The sequence below is a fragment of the Rhinichthys klamathensis genome, unplaced genomic scaffold (genome assembly GCF_029890125.1).
Source record: "Rhinichthys klamathensis goyatoka isolate OS25496 unplaced genomic scaffold, OSU_Roscu_1.1 h1tg000234l_1, whole genome shotgun sequence".
NCBI classification, from domain to species: domain Eukaryota; kingdom Metazoa; phylum Chordata; class Actinopteri; order Cypriniformes; family Leuciscidae; genus Rhinichthys; species Rhinichthys klamathensis.
In genome coordinates this window covers 530,644-537,500 of record NW_026606757.1, presented here as the reverse complement: position 1 = coordinate 537,500, position 6,857 = coordinate 530,644, and the positions used below count along the sequence as shown (strand labels likewise).

Sequence of the window (6,857 nt, the reverse complement as noted above, 5' to 3'; positions counted from 1 at the left end):
ATATTTTACAACATCATTTGTTTTTATAATAGATTGACAGTTGAGATATGTAAAGAAACTTTTTGGCGAGTGTCCAGTTATGAGTTCATAAAGAGATGTTATCTTATTTTGTGTCCAGCAGGCTTGGGTTAAAAATTACTGCCTCATGAAAACAGACAATGAGTAATAAATGAGCTCCTGTTCTGCAGGCATAGTTTCTGTTTGCTGTAGGCGTTGCACGTTTGGTTATGTAGTCACTTTAGTTTATATTACTTGTTGATTTTAGTAGTTTAGTTTACTTATACTTTACATTTCTATAGTTTGTATTCAACCAATCTGAATTCAATTGGCAACCTTATTGCCAAATATGGGTCTTGTTTGTTTCATTTAAAAAAGTTTCAAATCTCAAAGTGAGTGACAAAAAGTGTTATTATCTTCTAAAAGAAATAATCTTTTGTTGTAGGTGAAAGTTGTAGCTGAGGCCTGGATGAGTTTGGTTTGTGTTGACATGTCGAGAAGATGCTGTTTTCAGTGCTGCAAATCCACTTTGCATGTATTTCAAAAGGTTGAGGACTCAGACATATGAACGATGGTGTCGGTTTTTACGTATCAATTTGAGCCTGTGTATCAAGTGCCGAGGAAGCCTCCGGACCTGAAATTCAGACATGTTAATAGGCGTTTTGTTTCTGACATGGGTTGTAAGCAGTAGACCAATCACAACAGAGTGGGCCATTTGACCAATCAGAGAAGAGTTGGCTCGCGGAAAGGTGGGGTTTAGAGAGACTGATGCTGCGTCCCAATTCGCATACGATCCGTCCTAAATAGTATTAGTACGTCCCAAATCGTAGTATGTTGAAATGAGTGTTCCAAAGAGACCCGTGTGGTCTACTATATACCCGGTCAGAATCCGAAGTGCAGATCGATGCGCACTCTAACGGCTGATATTGCCCACAACCCATCGCGCGTTGGACGAGGATTCGGTTAGAACTACAAACACGAATGAAAAGTGTTCAAAAACTACAGACATGGAGGACGCGCGAGTCCGACGGTTATGTAGAGAGGTTTAGATAAAGGGGTTTAAGTGATTAATTATCAGTATCTAACCTGACGAAAATGTATTTATTCAATGTTGTCCACATTATATTGCATCTGCAGCAGCATTGTGAACTTTTGCAAAGATACGTTTAGCCATTAACTTTTAAATGCATTATTATATTCAAGTTCCAAACACATGAGGAGAGTCTCCGCATGAAAGACCCATGACTGGCAGATGAACGTGCGACAACAATTCTCTCCGAAATGGTAAGAAGTTATATTAGATTGAATGGAGGATTTTAACTGTGACGAGATGATTGACAGGGCAGTTTACGGTGATAGGATGCACGCGACAGATCTGTCCGTTAAAGATGACGAAGTAGTATGTCCCAAAGCTTGCCTACTCTTTTGCTACACACTCAAAAGTATGTACTTTTTCTTCACAAAAAGAGTACATACTTTTAGGGCGTAGTATAAGTAGGCGAATTGGGACGCAGCATGAATCTTCAAACAAACCATTTTCGGACTCTTTGAGAAATCAGGTGATGTGCAATGTATATTATGAGAACAATTACAAGTAAAAAAGTTTATTTGACCTTGGATGCATGTAGACCTATTGTAGTAGACAAGCTTTAAAATAGCATAATAGGGGCACTTTAAAGTTTAAATATATAGATCTGAAAATGTCATGTGATGTAACCGTGAAGTCAAACGGAAACATTTCCTTACACATTGTGTACATGTGAGTGTGCACATATCAACCATTTAAACCTCAATCTTAAATTTCCCCCCTTTAAATGTACTTTATGCATAAAATGAAACAACTGTCCTGATATTATAAAGTATTTTTCAAACAATTTCAACAAATTAATATATCTGAATGAAAATAATAGAGCATCGTCATTGACCTGACATAAACAATATATTTAAGATATTCTGTCCTTCTTCTGTTGTTGATATAAAAGGATTCAAACTTTTCCCTTTAGGCAAAACATTGTATTGTTTTGAACACACACAAGCCTTTTGCTTTCTATGCATGATTATCTCATCTCACTGTTTTGACTGAGGAGCACAGCATTTTGTGGTGTTTGTGAAAGGGGTGGTGGTAGTGTATTGGTCAGTGGGGCAAACAACTCTATAAGCTTAGGGCAACTGCACATCTAAAGCTTTTGCTCCTCATTGAAACAATTGTATGTACATTTCCTAAATGGTTCCTATATGCATATATGGCCACATCTAGATGAATTTTTTTTTTTTTTACTTGTTGAAACAATAGCCTTTATTTATTAGTCCTCTGGGTTGATAATCTGAATGTCTTTTGGAAGGGTGATCCATGAACTAGAGATATGCTGTGGTCTGCTTTCAGCATTGGGCATAAAGCCAGATTGCTCCAGGTGGTTGATTTTAAGGAATCATACAAAGTAGCTTCTGCTTTTTGATGCCTTATTGCTCTTCATCAGAATTCAGAATAGATTAGCTTTTCATAAACGTGACAGTTACGTTTTTGCAAGTTGTGATGGAAATATCAGCTGCAAGTTTTATGGAAACTTGGCTGTGAGGCACATTTCCTCCTGCTGCAGCTCACCTTGACTTGTCTTCCTGAGGACTTTGGCAAATGTTTAGTTGTGAGTGTGATTTGCCCAGAAATTATAACATCATCATACTGCTCAATATGTGATTCATTCATTTTCATTGTAATAAAGAGCTCTTTCAGATAGATCTTTTAAAAATAATCCCCTTATGAGGGACCCCCTTTCTCAAATGTATTATTACTTTTTTAACAGACTCCCTAATAAAGCATGCAGTGGATTTTGTGGGGGGTAATGGGCTATATGCACGCATAACTTCCCCGTTTGACGCAAGGATGCTCTTGCGTTTCCGGTTGGGGAGATTTAAACCGAGGAAAACGGGATTATGGCAGAGTCTTCAAAATGTACTGTCCTCTCGTCTTTGAAACGAAACTTTAATACGTTTAGATGTAATTGAAACGAAACTTTAATACGTTTGGATGTAATTTTATATATAGTTATGTTTATTTAATATAATAAACAAAGAAGCATAAACAAAATGAGGGGTGTCTGTTTTGTTTGTTTTTGTGACTAACGTTTCTTTAGTATAGCAATAGAGTATAAAAACCAATATAAATTCTCGGTATAGCATTGGACTCTGCGATCGGCGGAAGTAATCCAGCATCCTTAGACCTTCACCGGAAATACCGCCGTGCATAGAGCCCATTGAGAATGAATGGGTTAAAGTCACGTGAGAGGAGGCGATGCCTCAATCGTGCTGTGATTGGTTATGATTGGATATGATTGGCTTGTGCGCTAAATCCTGCCTCTTTTCGTGCACGTTCACAAAACGGATGAAAAAATTATGCTGTGAATGGGAAGACTAATAGAGTGGTGCAGGTATGACATCACTTTGTAGGCCAGCTGGCAGTTAGCATCACACTGGTTCCTAATAGGATTTTTCAATTTTGGATTATCAAAAAAAAAAAAAAAGCTCTGTGATCAACAAAATGTTATGATGCTTACACGTCTTGTCCATCAAGATAATTTTCACAGATGAACACAACTTTTATGAATGTTGAAGCCTAAATGCAGTTGACTGAAGTAAAAAGCTAAAGGTATGCTATAAATTAACTACACCACGGTCCCACGACTTCAACGTCACCATAACTAAGCTTCCGACAACTTAAGTTTTTATCTGAAAAAAAAAACTAAAAAACACTTTCCCTGAAAGTTTGAGTTAGAATACTTTATAAGAGCACAATGAGGCTGTAAAAAGCGGACTGAGTTTACCTGTTGGACGTGATGGCGTTTAATCTCCCTGACAGCCTGTGTAGTCACATTTAGCCACTTGTTAGCAACTCCCTTTTTCAAGACACGTTACAGCTTCAAAAAATCATGAGTGGGGTAATACTGATGTATTTTATGTCATAGAATAAAACATGAAAGGGTCTTAAGCTTGTGTTCACAGACCTTAGTATTACTAGCACTTTGTATGTACATGTTATATGCCACATGAACTTTACTGGTCCCGGCCCCAGGTGGAGGTGACCTCATGTCTTTCCATATGGTCTTATTCTCCCCTAAAGATGTGGGTCTTCTCACATGGTTTTGGTTTTCATCTGTGTAGATCATTGCAGCTCTTTTCAGCAACTCCACTGAAGAGTCTGTAGTATCATGAATCATTTTCCTCAAAGCAGAGGGAGTTCCCTTCCAGTTAGAGAACACATTAGGCCTCCATTTGTTTATATTCACGGGGAGGAACCTCTTCCTCTACTCTTACATTGTTCCACAGCTCGGTGCTACTCAGCTCCTCATGAGCCTTTTCAACTCTGTTTGACAATGGAAAGAAAGGACATTTATGTCATACGGCGTGGTGTAGTAGTGTTTGTGATGGCAACAATGGCAAAGTCTTTCTTCAAGGCCAGATGTTTCTGAACTCCGTATTTCCTTCCCTTACAGTATAAGTGGATCTTTATACATACTGTAATAGCCTTCAAATTCACACACATATATAACCTGTGCTGTTTATGAATGGAAAATCTGATTGCTATACAAAAATGTATTTCAAGGTGGAACATTTAGTTGGAAAATTCTATTGTGGATTGTTCCTAGTGATAAACCTGATGCTTTTAGGGTTTCATGATATACAGAATATTATATATGTGTATATTAGGGCTGTCAAACGATTAATCGCATCCAAAATAAAAGTTTGTGTTTACAAAATATATGTGTGTGTACTGTGTATAATTATTTTGTATATAAATGCACACATGTATATATTTAAGAAAAATATGTTATTTATATATAAAATGTTTATATTTATATAAAATATACATTATATATAGGCTACATTCAGTCTATATACAGTATATACACGCAAATATTTCTTAAATACACATGCATGTGTGGGTATTTATGTATTAAAAATAATTATACACAGTACACACACATATATTATGTAAACACAAACTTTTATTTTGGATGCGATTAATCGTTTGACAGCCCTAATAAATATATATATAATTTATTTATTTCTAAAGCTCCAGGTTTGTTTTGCTCATTTAAAAAAAAACAAAAGTTGTGATCATATGTCAACATGACAATAATAATAATAATTATTATTATTATAAAAAATTATTATAATTATAGTATTATTATAAAATATTAAACGAATTAAGAACATTTTAATATTGTAACATTTCACTGTAAAATAGAAAAAAAAACTAATATTTAGCTTAATTCTCTTTTGTTTAAAACCACTGGTTTACATGCTCCTCATTGCAAGTTTGAAGATGGTTAGGTCATATTGCATTACCCAAATGCACATTATCAGCAGTGCTTAATTTGAGCCAGAGTAAAACTAATGGTGTTTCTGATCAATAGAGATCCCGGGAAGATGGAACTGCAGCACTGGACAATTCTGCTAATACTAATCAGGATAGCAGGAGATACGAACAACGGGAGTTAGATCAGTCAGAATCAGAAATCCATGTAATGGAAAAGGCAACGATGTCGCCGGTGAGGGAGAATATAACTGATATTTGGTTGATATGGTATGATATTTGGTCTCAACGTAGCTATATGTGACTGAATAATACACCAGGGTGTAGTTAGGGCCGTGCAGAAACTTGTGAATGATGCTCTTATAGTTGTCATCACCGTTTAGTGCTGTCATTGAATGTTCCGGGAAAACTGAAGTTGTATGGTCTGTATGGCTGTTTTTCATCCAGCACTTATTCATTTATAAATTAAGCACTTGTTAAAAGCAACCCAAACTCAGGCAGATGCAGAGATGAGAAGCAGCATTTACTGTGAACAGATTCAGATCACAAACTGCTTGTGTGTACGTGAACAGTCAGTGTTGCATAATTAATTAAATTAAATTACAGCCTTTGCTTGATAATAGCACTACACCATATCACCATTCAAAATAATCTGTTTTATTTTGATATGATAGTGCTACCCTCCCTGCTTTGGTAATAAACAGTTTGTTGTCTTGGATTTCTCCAATAATAGTTTCCACTAATGTGTTTATCATTTGAGGTGGAAAGAGCCCTCAGATGTGTTTGCTTATCTAGAAAGATTCTATCTGTACGAGAAAAAGGCTTGTTTTGTTCATTGAGTGCTGTAGGGGGTGAAAGGGTAGCCTCGAATGAACTGAAAGTGGAGGAAATGGTTGGTTATATATAGCATTTAGAAAATTAAAATTATGATAATTATGACAATTATGATAATAACACAGTGTATTTACCAGTATCAAATGCAGCATTAGTGACTGATTCATGCTGAGATTGAAATATTGTCCACATGAAATGATTTTCACAGGTATTTAAAGGTTCTCTAAGCGATCCTGGGTGACGTCACGTCTTGTTGACGTTCGAACTATTGTCAAACAAAACGGAGGCTAGCTAGACCCTCCCTCCTCCTCATCCGCACACTAACCCCCCAAACCACACCCCCAAACCCTTCTTGTCGGTAATTGGCTGGAACAGTTTGTTATGTTTCGTGGAGCGGGTTAGCCCAGTTTGTTTTTATTGCCGTTTGTGGAGCCTGGGGTATCTGCAGAGACCGTGTTTTTTTACAGTGTGTTCAGGGGACAGACAGCTAGCGGATAGTGAGGAGATGTTTGCTGTACGTGACAAAAAAAGTTTTGGCCTAAAAAACGCGTGACATCGCTTACGCTTAGAGCACCTTTAACTTTAGATGGGGTTGAAAAATAAGAGTGATGTCAGTCAAAAAAGGAAAGGTGGTTTAGAGATGAAGTATGTTATTACATTATAATTAATTGAGTACAGTATTGTCAGTAATGGATATATGCAGCGCTAAGTGTGT

General features: G+C 36.6%; 1 protein-coding gene across 1 annotated transcript in view; it reads left to right on the top strand.

Annotated features, from left to right (window-relative positions):
• mast4 (microtubule associated serine/threonine kinase family member 4) overlaps window positions 1-6,857 on the top strand; it is a 160,972-nt gene that overhangs the window by 36,192 nt on the left and 117,923 nt on the right. The window lies entirely within an intron of this gene.